At 36.2% G+C, this 12,983-nt stretch overlaps 1 protein-coding gene across 1 annotated transcript in view; it reads right to left on the reverse strand.

Moving 5' to 3' along the window:
* LOC138698423 (proton channel OtopLc-like) overlaps positions 1 to 12,983 on the reverse strand; it is a 707,834-nt gene that overhangs the window by 314,433 nt on the left and 380,418 nt on the right. The gene's annotated exons all lie outside the window — the stretch shown is intronic.

Here is a 12,983-nt window from a genome sequence, read left to right on the forward strand (position 1 = left end):
AAAGTGCACTGTTTTTCGAAATTGCTGTTTTATTGTCATTTACTATTGAACCAAGGCAGCTAAAGAGTCGCTGCATTTTATTTGTATGCCAGTGATTTAAGCCATCTGGGTTGCATTTATTAGCCGACGGATTACATTTGCTGGCTATATTCCAGTAGCTAATGATTTCACTTGAAAGTATATTTCACAGGCAAATTTCACAGTCCTTGTAGACCGGGAAAGTACTGTAATATTTAATTTTTTACCATTTATTAAAAATTTTTTTTTGTAAGGCAGTGCAAAATCGATCGTTTATGCCGAACTAACCATTATGATCTTACGAGTTCAGCAGGCCAAGCCGTTTGTTGTGATATTATCATTTGTTTTCTTCCGTTTTGGGTTCTCATTTTGTGAATAATGGGTCGCTTAACGAACGAAGGCAATATTTTCATTAAACTTTTGCACCAATATGATAATTTGTCTTCCAGTCAAATTGTAAGGAACTACGCTCAGCGAGAATGATTCGTTTCAAGTGTACAACGATTGATTAGCAAGATACGGACATGATATCCCTCCTGAGAGATTATTGGGAGAAAGATAGCATTTCTCAGATTCTCTGATGGTTCCGCTAGAGTTTCAAACGAGATCTTAATGCTATGGACTATTTTGTATGGAGTCAACTACAAAAAACAGTTTACTACAAAACAAGAATTCGTAATATTGAACATTTAAGACAATGTTGGGACCGGCTTGATCAAAGACAGATATCCAGTGCTATTGGATAGTAGAGAAGACGCATACAAATGGTTGAGCGGGCAAATGGCGGTCACATAGAGCATCATTTTTAATTTTGATTATTTGAAAGATCATTAATTATTATTAATTTTGCCAACATTCAGTTTCTGCATTTTGAAGTAATAAATTGTCTTCAAAAACCACATTTTTCGCAACGTTAGGTATTGACATCCATAAGATTTTAATTGAGCCTCAAAAACATAATAAAACGTCCTGCTCATCTTTAAAGTCTACTCTTTTCAACAGTGTATTTCTTATAAATTAATGTTACGTATTTCCGAAAATAGAGTATGTCTAATTTTGTGCCTTTTTTTGGCCTACTGTGTATATACATACACAAAAAACACACACATACGCACACACGAGATATACATATACAGAATGTTCTGAAAAAGTGCCAGTATTTAGAGAGGAGGTAGTATGCTTCAAAACAAGAAATAAATGTCCTAAAAACATGGGTCCTAAAATTAATATCTTCTGAGAAAGGAGCAAATGTTGGCAACATCACTCACTTTAAGAGTAGCATATCTTCCACTGTGAGCTCTTTGGCGAGAAACAGAATTTAACCGTTTGTCACTACGTATTACAGATACGAAACTAGCTTAACTGACTGGTAGAGTAATACCATAGTCTAGTATATATAGTCACGAAGCTCAATACGTAGGGAATATGCATCCATAGATAGTTGCTAACCACTAGGATTGCTACTATCGCCTTATCACAGAAAATACGAAATAGTACCAGCACAGTCTATTGTTTCTAGTACCCTCAACAACTCAAGCTTCGTGACTATATATTGGACTGTGGTAATATTACTGCAGTAGTACGATTATGAACTCTAACGTACTGTCGTCTGCTTAAGCGTCCTCTTGATACAAACACAAAAAAAGGTAACTTATGCTGTGTAATACGTAATAGGTGACCATTTTTATGTGGAACGTAAACAGTGGCGCTACGATTTTATGTTATTTTGTGGAAAAGAGAAAGACATAGTCTATGACTAGAATAAGAAAGTGGTCATACTGCACAGGTGACGTAACAACGGCGCGCTGTGTATTAGTACAAGCAACTGTCGTTCGTTTCTTGCCAAAGAGCTCACAGTGGAAGATATGCTACTCTTAAAGTGAATGATGTTGCCAACATTTGCTCCTTTCTCAGAAGATATTAATTTTAGGACCCATGTTTATAGGACTTTTATTTCTTGTTTTGATGCCTACTACCGCCTCTCTAAATATTGGAACCATTTTTCAGAACACCCTGGATAAAGCGCGGTCATTCGCGGTTAGAATACTGCCTATTAAAGCGCCATGATACGAAATGCTACTTCATTCATCTCTGAACGCTTTTTCATTAGAAATTTATATCATGGATGACGACAAGTTAAATTGTCGATGCTGTTCAATTGAATCAGTTGCTATAGTAATAAATGTGCAACGCAGCATGATCCTCTTTTCTATAGGTCTATCCGTTATGATATAAAGACGTATTCATTAAACTAAGTGGAGGCTCGTGAGATGTGAGAAGCCCTTTATCGGGCTTTATTCCTGATTATATGATTATCGGCACACCATCTTAGTGAAGCTAAACTTACGCTGTCCATTCACATGTGAATCATCAATAAAGCATTAGATATTTTTTTCTCTTTTTTTTTCACTACACGGAGTAGGCTAACCATCCGCTTGTTCTGACTTTCCATCTTCTCTTTCGTCTTTCTATACCATTCTTTTCTCCTTCTAACGTATATTTAAAAAAGGGTTTTGGTAATCTTGTGTCTTTCATTATAAAATTATATGTTGAAACCTATTCCGATATTATTTTATTTTGACTTTCATAGCAATTGTTTTTAAATCTTTTATAACGTGTTAATTTCTTGTATGATGTTTTTTGTACATTCTTTTGTTTTTTTAAGAATACAATCATTTCTTAACTTCGTATTTAGTTCTACATTCTTTGAGAGCCCATGTTTCTCAGCCATTGATAAGAGTAAATGTCGCCATTGTTCTATAAAATTGCGTTTTCCCTCAACCCATTAAGGGTCGTATTCATAGACGAGACTTTGGACGGAAGTTGACTTTGGAAAGTACAAAGTCACCATTTTCATATTCACAGTCGATACTTTGAGCAAAGTAAACTTCAATCGTGACTTTACTTCGAAGTCGCCGAAAATCTAGACTTTGACTTTGACTTTCGTTCGTGGACATCAGAAAAATGGCTGATATTTTGGAAATTGTTGAATTTGCCGAGAATATTGAAGACATCCTGGAGATTATTAAAGCTGCTCATGTTCCTTAGCGTGTTATTATAGATTATAAATTCAAATCAAGGTACAGATTTGATAAACAGACAGTATTAAATATCCTCGTCATGTTTCAGCTTTCATTGATGAATAATCAAAGAGGATTATCTGTTCCATCAGTAAATAATACAACTTATTTAATCGCGATTTTACGCTATAGGTAAGGATTAATAGCTTAATATTGATTCTTATTATTTAATTCTATAGAGGATAGGTTATATAGTTGGAAATTCTGTTAATTTATAATCTTTGTGGTCGTCATAATAATGTTTTCAGCATATTGATTTCAGATAATTTTTAAATAGTTTCTGCAGACATGCAGGGAATAACTCAGCCACCTGTCAGCAGGATAATATGTTTCTTTCATAGTCTGTCATTGGTGGAATCTTATCTTCCATATCTTCACAACAAAATTATTTTACAGTGAAATAATATCAAGGCTTAATGTGAAACTAACGTAACTACAATGGATGTTTTATTCACAACAAAATTCTTAACAGGCAATACTATTTCAGATAAACTATACCATCATGTTTTGTAGTTATGAATTGCGTTATATACAAAACTGTTCGAACTGAGTTATGATTTTTTGTGGCCAGGTAGAAGAAACATAGATAAAGCCACAGAAGAATGGCAGAATAAAATAACAACCTGCATAAATATAGGCACGACACTATTGAAGTCCATGCTTTTTGCTGACGATCAGATCTTGATGGCAGAATCGGAGGATGACTTACAGGTGGCAGCTTATCAACTACAATTAATAATGGAAAAATATAATCTTAAAATTTCTAATCATAAAACAAAAACAATGGCATTTGAAGGAGTTGATCACAGAAGATGTAAAATAGTTTTAAATCATGAAATCATAGAACAGGTATCCTCATTTAACTATTTAGGCTGCAATATATCATACGTAAAAGAACAAGACGTCAAAAATAAAATAAGTAAATTTCAATAGATGTGTGGAACAACACGAAGGACCTTAAAAAATAAAACACAACGTTCAACACAACTAAAATTTTATACAACGTTAGCTGTCCCACTATTAACCTATGGTTCAGAAAATTGGTCTATAAACCTAGCAACTAAAAAGAAAATTGAAACCAGCGAAATGAAATTCCTTCGAAGTGTTGCTGGTCTCACTCTTTTAGATCATCAAAAGAACAAAAATATACGAGAACAACTAAATATTTTTAATTTGACTGAGAAAATACAACAACAAAAACATAATTGGTACCAACATATAAGAAGAATGAATGACGACCGGTTACCTAAAGTAATACTGAACTATGAACCAAGAGGACACAGAAATGTTGGTAGACCAAGAACAAGATGGATAGACGACATAAACTTTGAAGACGGAACAGGCCAATAGGCCTAATCCCTGTGGTTGATGATGATGATGATGATGATGATGATGATGATGATGATGATGTAGAAGAATAAATTATTATCGATTGGTGTAAAGACCTAAAAATGTCAATTTTTGTACTTACGTTAGTTTCACAATAAGCCCTCGAATAATATTATTCTTATGTAAAGCTGCAAGAACGGTTAACAATTGTTTAACATGTACCGATGTTCAATTGTTTCCTTGATTTGTGACTCAAAAGATGGCTTTGATTGTGGCAATGCCTACTCTATTTCAACTATCTATTAATTTAATTAGTTTATAAGGGAGTGATTTTGATTGCCAACATTAGTACAAGATGGTCAAATCTCGACTTACCGAAGTCAAAGTCAAAGTCTCAGAAGTATTGTCTATGAATAGGCCTTTTAACAAAGTTAAACTTTACTACGAAAGTCGACTTTGGGAAGTCTTCATCCAAAGTCTCGTTTATGAATATGGCCCTAACAGCAAATGCTGGGTAACTTTCGGCGCTGGACTCTGGACTCATTTCGCTGGCATTATCACCTTCATCTTATTCAGAAGCTAGATAACCTTAGCAGTTCAAAAAGCGTCGTAAAATAACTAATTAAAAAGTATCACTATCTCCCCATAACACAATCATTTTTATTACTAATGGAAAAAAAAGAGTTTCACGTTTATGCAACAATATCAGAACGGCTAAACATGTTTATAATATGATTTAAAAGTATACCAGATAATAAACATGGAAAGTAATTATCAAATAACATTGCGATAAGAAAATCCAACAAGTTCAATGAATTTATAACGATAGACTTGTAAAGTATATGGTGTTATAAAAGGAAGTAAAATACATCTGATTAAATACTATCACAATACAGTAACTGATGTGAATGCGGAACTGGCAACAACAGATTTCCATGAGAGAAAGAATAATGGAATTGACACCGACTTTCTCACTGCATAGTTCACGCGTTTCATAATTCAGCACTATATCACGTTTTCTTTCTGGGTTATGTTGACTGTCTTTCAAAACAAATTATATAACTTACTGCGGATTCAAATTAGATTAACTTTCATATTTTCCATTAGATATCAGTCCACCGCTGTTGAGTACACGGACTCTGGTTGAGTAACAGTTAACGTTCCTGACCGTGAAACGAGCGAGCACGGGTTCAAATCCTGGTTAGGACAAGTTACCAGGTTCAGGTTTTTCAGAGGTTTTCCTTCAACCCATTAGGAGCAAATGTAGGCTAACTTTGGCCGCTGGACTCTGGACTCATTTCACCGGCACCACCATCTTCATATCATTCAGTCGCTACATAACCACAGCAGTTGACAAAGCGTCGTAAAATTACCCACTTACTCCATTAGACGTCCAAATAATTTCAGTCCCTATGGTAGGGGAAACTCGGCTAATTCCGCAGTACGGGTAATTCCGCAGTAGTGCATATATGATTTTACTGCGACTTTACAAAATCATGGACGTAAGTTTTGAGAGGCTGTCAACAGGAGGCATGTCCTCTGCAGTGCTATAGAAAAAATCAAGGATATTTGTCGACACCTCTTCCGGCAATACAGTGAAACATCGAAAGTTGGTTGTTTTTCGTGTTTTGCTACACAGCTGTGAAAAAAAGTTGGCATTGTTACATTTAAATTGTTCCCTTTATGTTACTTTCATAATGTATTTCACAATTATTTACGACTGCGGAATTAGCCAAGTCCTATTGCGGATTTATCCGCACTGTTGCGGAATTACCTGCGTTCTTTTTCAACTGTAATGTATGTACAACTAAATATATCTTCATTTTAATAGGTTCTTTATCTCATTTGGTAATGAAAGGTTTCGTCCATGTCTACATACCTTGATAATATTTTTCAATAAACATTTTGATAAAAATATGATAGATTTACTTCTTAATATTGCGGAATTAGCCGAGTCTCCTCTAATGCATCTGGCTTCATTTATAAATTTTACAATCAAAGTAGACTCTATTAATTTTTGTATAGTTTTAGGCCTACCTTAGAGCAGTGGTTCCCAAACTTTTGGGAGATGCAACTCACTTTTGGATGAGTTATTTGTTTGCGACCTCCCCCCATTACTATGCCAATAGCTAATTAACCCCATTCGAAAAATACAAATGCCTGTAAGTTCATGAAAAACGACAATTTTACTCAAAACCAGTAGATACCATCCAATTTCTAATGTATCGATATCTGCAAGACGAGAAATTGCAATATACAAACCTGTCTTTGTACGATCGTATTTTTGCTGTGTTTACAGCTATTGTTGTTAGGCCTTGAAATTTAGAATTCTGACATAGAAACTTATTGCCAGGGAAACCATTCTTCATAACATAAAACTATACTGAAATAGACCCATTACAGTGCACTTATTGTTACTTAGTTACTATTACAGTGAAGTTTTGCTAATGCTTTGGAATAATATTGTTCAAAAATTTTCAATGCAAAATAAGTTGTATTTGCAATTTTTAAAATGTGAACGTGCAAAAAATGTTGTACAATGCACGTTTGTGAAGAGCATTACAAAATCTCGGAAATTGAAAAAACTTGTTCTGCTCATTTTTCAAACTTTTACTTGATTTTGTAAAAAGTACTTTCCAAACTTTTAACGTAATATATTTAAGTTCTTTTTGGCTTCTTAGACTGACCTTTCTTTCTGATATATTTTTTCAAACACTTAGAAAAATTTAAAAAAAAAAAAATTAAGGAAAAGATTTATTGAAATGTGTGCTTACTGATGAAAGGTTAAAGGTATCATTTTTTCACAGCGTACATTAGTTTTAGATCAAAAGAATGTAAGAATACCTCGAGCTTCCAAAAGAAACCCTTATAGTTTTGGTAGCATTTGCAAACTTGTATTTATGCAAAATGAGTTTCCAGTCTATGATTTCCATCAAAACAAAAGCGGAAAATCTCTGTCAAATTGGAAATGATACAATTGTGTGCATATTGAATACAGAGCGAATATTTGAGAAGCTACTTTCTAAAAAATGGACACATTTATGGTATTAATTATTTTTTTTTTATTTTAGCTATAACTACTGACACTTTATTTTATTTTTACGTTCAATTTTGTTTATGTTTCCGAATACAACATAAATGTATTAATAAGGCATTTTTTGTTTTATTTTCTAAATCATCTCGCGACCCCCTTTCAGCTTTTTTTTTAACTTGGCTATTTAACGGCACTGTATCAACTACGAGGTTATTTAGCGTCGATGGTATTTGGCGAAGTGAGGCCGAATATTCGCCATAGATTACCTGACATTTGCCTTAGTCTACGGTTGAAGAAAACCTCGGAAAATACCCAACGAGGTAATCAGCCCAAGCGGGAATCGAACCTGCGCCCGAGCGCAACTCCGGATCGGCAGGCAAGCGCCTTAGCCGAAAGAGCTACGCCGGTGGCTGCGACTCCCTTCAGCCCTTTACACTATCCCCTAGACCATGGGTGGGCAATTCGTGCTCTCGAAGTGTGAACACAACCTCAGTGCAGGTAGAACGGACTATGTACTGTAGTGTCTGTATACAAGTTTGCTCGCGTCTGCAGTAAGTGGCGGCTCGTTTTAAGTGAAAAACAATATAATCCCCAGGTAATTTCCCTTTAATGATGAGTCGAAAGAGAGAGATTTTTTATTAAGAAGGGAGGTAAAGTTTGCATTATGTTCTATTACACTTTCTTACGCATGACATTTCTGTAGTGCTCGGGAAAAGTGGCACAAGTAAAAAATGTTAATTTTACAAGAGAAGGAAAAAAACTCTTCACATTGGTTTATGTCGATTTGATTTTCTTCTGTATGAATTATTGTAATGGGAGAAGTACTTATGTCTCTTTTCCCAAGCGAGCAGATGTTCCGTAAGTTGTCAATAAATTAATAAAATATGTTTGTGGAAATGATTTATGCCACTTTTCCCAAGCACTGCAGGTTTTATGTTACAAATGAACACAGTGAAGGTTTTAGTAAAGATCTAACTGTTCGTAATGCTGCCTAAGTCAGAATTTCCAAATATACTCCTTGCTTCCATATATAGGTACTGTATATGCTTGAGTAAAAGTTTAATACAAGAAAGAAGTGTAAAAGCTCTCAAAGTAAAGAAAGAGGTCAGAAGTAAGTTTATTTCATCTGCCGTGACATGTGAAAAATACTTCCTTGAATTTGTGATTGTTTGTGAATACAACTATTGCCTTTATGAGAACAGAGGACTCTTTAATGTATAAGGACTTGAAAATTCTCGCGTTTTATGTTTCAAATAAGACATATAATAAGAAATATTAACAAATAGTGTAATAATAAATAAGTATTGCAGTTATGTTTGTTGTATCTTGAAAAAGGTTGTATTCAGTTTGTGTTTCCAGTACTAAACTAATTTACAAAGCTAGGAAATAATATAATTTTGTTATGTGTGCTTAGGTACAGTCTGTCTAAAATTAGGCTACTATAATTATTGTACCATGCGTCATTCTGAAATTCAAATCGTGGAGTAGATATCACGACCACCTGCATGAGCCGCCAGAGCACACAGTGGCAATGAACTGCTTTTGCAGCGAAACTACAAACAACTTGAACTGCTGCGGCTGGCTCCGTCTGTCTTTCTCTCTTTCAAGGTTTTTTAGCACTTTGCGAGCACGAGTTGCCCATCCATACCCTAGACGGTCGCGACCCATACTTTGCATTACAGTAAGTGCGACCCTGTCGATACAAGAATTTTGAGCACTGATGAACTTGAGTCATTGTTGCGCGCTGGCGACTTGTTTGCGCGGGGCGCACTGTTACTTATGGGTCGTGATGAGGTTACTGTAGCATCGACATTGTAATTCACACAATGCTCGTCATGTTGGAACGCAAGGAGGCCACGACAGTTACCTGCCTGCCTTTCAATCGCATGTTTATGATAACCGCCTTTGCGGCACGTGAAGATGGTCGGTCTTTAGTTTGAATTTGGACAGTAACTTAACTGTAGTGCAGAGGTCAAACGTTCATGTAATACGTGATTAGAATATCAGCTCTTTAATATAGACATGTCTATGATAAAAATGAATGCTAATGAAGCAATGAATGTGCCGTCATGTGATGGAGAAGAAACCTGTTCGAATCCTGACGGGTTTCCATGGGTTTCTCCAACTGATATTACAGGGACGCTAGCCACTTACAAAAGGAGTGGTGCGTGCTTAATTTATTGGCCAAAAATAAGGTTTTTCCAGTTGTTACAGGCGTGCTTTCATTAAAGATCAAAATACTGTTGTAGTGGGTGAAATGAATAAGTGACAGGGAAATTTATGAAATCCTTTGCATTTAATGAAGTGTTTTTCTTGGTACAGATGTGGACAAATTATTAGACTAAATTAATTATATGTGCAACGAAGCTGTATTTATCTATAGAAATAATGAACAAAAATGTATTTTGCACAGAAATAATGAACAGAAAATTGAGTCTGGAGGTTACTAATATTTTGTGAACATTCCCTTATTCTTTATTAACACGTTGTCAGGGATGCTGGAAACCAAAGTTTGACACTTTCTTTGAATATCAGCAAGATATCAGACAATGGTTAAATGAGTCCATGTTTTGTTGTAAGCCTCTTTTTGTTCACTTTCTTCTTCAGTATAGATCACAGATTTTCAATTTCGTTCATGTCCGGTCTTCTTGCAGGCCATGGGAGAATGTATATAATTAAAACACCAGTAGTACCAACATAGCCAGAAAAAATGTGCTTAACCATTGGAAAAATATACCAGAAGATGTAAACAATCATATTTACAATAATATACACTCTGTGAATTATACTGATAGTTGATATGACGAATTATATTATGTTTTCTGCAGCAGTTTCCAACCGTCATGAGCAGACTGCGGATTTTCAGTCATTGTTAACTGTACGTAGTCAAGTCTCGAACCAATGAGCAACTAGATTCTAAGTATAAACTGAACGTTACTGTTATGCAGTGATGAAGACATTTAGCGAACACCTTATGAAGCATGTTTTCTTATTTTTCTTGTAATGAGTGATAATGTGACGTATTTGCTCCAAATTGTAAAGGGGTCGTTTCGTTTAACTTCCTCTCGACTCCACCTTCAAAGTCACCTACACTTTCATTCCTCATCTTTTATTTCGTACGAAACAAAAACCTTGGCTTTAAAAAAAGCCGTTACCTCCAGTAATAATATTAAGACACCCAAGCATGAACACATGCTTATATTTGCGGCCTATATAGTCAGCCGAGTATAAAGAAAGTAAAGCGCTCCTCGGTGTTCATTTGTTTCTTCACTATGGTAACAAATTAGTGGATATTACAAACAATAATTTCCTCTTCAGCTGCGAACTATATACACTTCCCTGGAGAGTATATTTTATGGCACTATCTCAGTTGTTACGTCATGCTACTTTCTACTAATAACGATAAAGCAGTGATTCTGCAGAAAATGACCGCGCCTCAGATTTACCTTTATCGTTATGTCTTTATCCTTGTTCGTCGAACAAGCGTAAGCTCATAACAGGTCAATCTTTACTGCAACATAGCAACAATAGCGGATATTACAAATAGTTTTGGCCAAACCTCAGATGATGAAACGTATTTAATAATTCATAATGAACGAAAAGGAAATATAAAAATTGGAAATTTATCTTTTGAAGAGGTGGAGAAGTTAAAATATCTTGGAGCAACAGTAACAAAAATATAAATGATACTCGGGAGGAAATTAAACACAGAATAAATATGGGAAATGCCTGTTATTATTCGGTTGAGAAGCTTTTGTCATCCAGTCTGCTGTCAAAAAAATCTGAAAGTTAGAATTTATAAAATAGTTATATTACCGGTTGTTCTTTATGGTTGTGAAACTTGGACTCTCACTTTGAGAGAGGAACATAGGGTAAGGGTGTTTGAGAATAAGGTGCTTAGGAAAATATTTGGGGCTAAGAGGGATGAAGTTACAGGAGAATGAAGAAAGGTACACAACACAGAACTGCACGCATTGTATTCTTCACTTGACATAATTAGGAACATTAAATTCAGACGTTTGAGATGGGCAGGGCATGTAGCACGTATGGGCGAATCTAGAAATGCATATAGAGTGTTATTTTGTAGGCCGGAGGGAAAAAGACCTTTAGGGAGGCCGAGGGATAGATGGGAGGAAAATATTAAAATGGATTTGAGGGAGGTGGGATATGATGATAGAGAATGGATTAATCTTGCTCAGGATAGGGACCAATGGCGGGCTTCAGCAATGAACCCCCGGGTTCCTTAAAAGCCAGTAAGTAAGTAATGAAAAGCCACAAAATACAGGAAAAAAATAGAAAATAGGCCTATGTATGCAGGATGTGAATTAAGATTTCTGGTCCACATCTGTGGAGTAACGGTCAGCGCGTCTGGCCGCGAAACCAGATGGCCCGGGTTCGATTCCCGGTCGGGGAAAGTTACCTGGCTGAGGTTTTTCCGGGGTTTTCCCTCAACCTAATATGAGCAAATGCAGGGTAACTTTCTGTGCTGGACCCGGACTCATTTCACCGGCATTATCACCATCACATTCAGACGTTAAATAACCTTAGATGTTGATAAAGCGTCGTAAAATAACCTCCTAAAAAAGATATCTGATGAGAGGGGGATAGAATCCTAGATAGAGAATATCATAGCCTACATATAATTATTATTATCCTTATTCGATACGGCTCAACGCTTGGTCGCACTGAGTTGCTTGTTTTAGATAATAATAATAATAATAATAATAATAATAATAATAATAATAATAATAATGTGACAGCGACGTGAGATTCGAACTCACGACCAGCGTCCCGCGAGAGAGAGCATATCGCGCGGGCTTCATTAGCATGAGGAATGGCGCGCGGCGGAGAGGGGAAAGGGCCAACGTGGCGAGAGAGTGGAGCGAGAGTGCGCGCGCAACTGCTGCGTACGCAGTGAATGGGGAACGGACCTTCCCGACTCTTCGAGAAGTCCGTCGAAGTGGAGATATCCAGATAATTCTCTACACACCTGTAGAAATTTCTCGCAACTATGATTTTGCTATAAAAGAAGAAGCGCCAGCGAACTCGAGAGTTTTCAGTGATTCAGTCAGTGAGAAAGCCAGAGCAAGGAAGCCAGTCTTGTGCACCGGAATTCGACTCGAGTGTGCGTCCGCAACTGCGTCAGCAGCCGAAGGCCTGAGTTCGAGTGCAGTGGACCGCAGTTGGAGGGACCTGAGTTCGAGTGCAGTGGACCGCAGTTGGAGGGACCCGAGTTCGAGTACAGTGAACTGTCTCTGAAGGTCTGTGGTTCGAGATACTGTGAACTCGAGTGACTGAGATAGAAGAACTGTGAAATCAGAACTGGTAGTTCTGATTTGTAAATAGTGCTTTGTAAATATTAGTTAAGATTAACAGTTCATTGTTGTGCGTAATAGTCCAAGTAAATTGTCATTGTCGTCGGTGGAGTGCTATAACGAATACTGTGTTGAGTGAAGATCCAATTGTTGACGAGAGCGTTTAAGGTGAATTGTAGAAAGGAATTATTGTTGTGACGAATAAAT

The sequence above is a fragment of the Periplaneta americana genome, chromosome 4, assembly GCF_040183065.1.
Source record: "Periplaneta americana isolate PAMFEO1 chromosome 4, P.americana_PAMFEO1_priV1, whole genome shotgun sequence".
Classification (NCBI taxonomy): Eukaryota; Metazoa; Arthropoda; class Insecta; order Blattodea; family Blattidae; genus Periplaneta; species Periplaneta americana.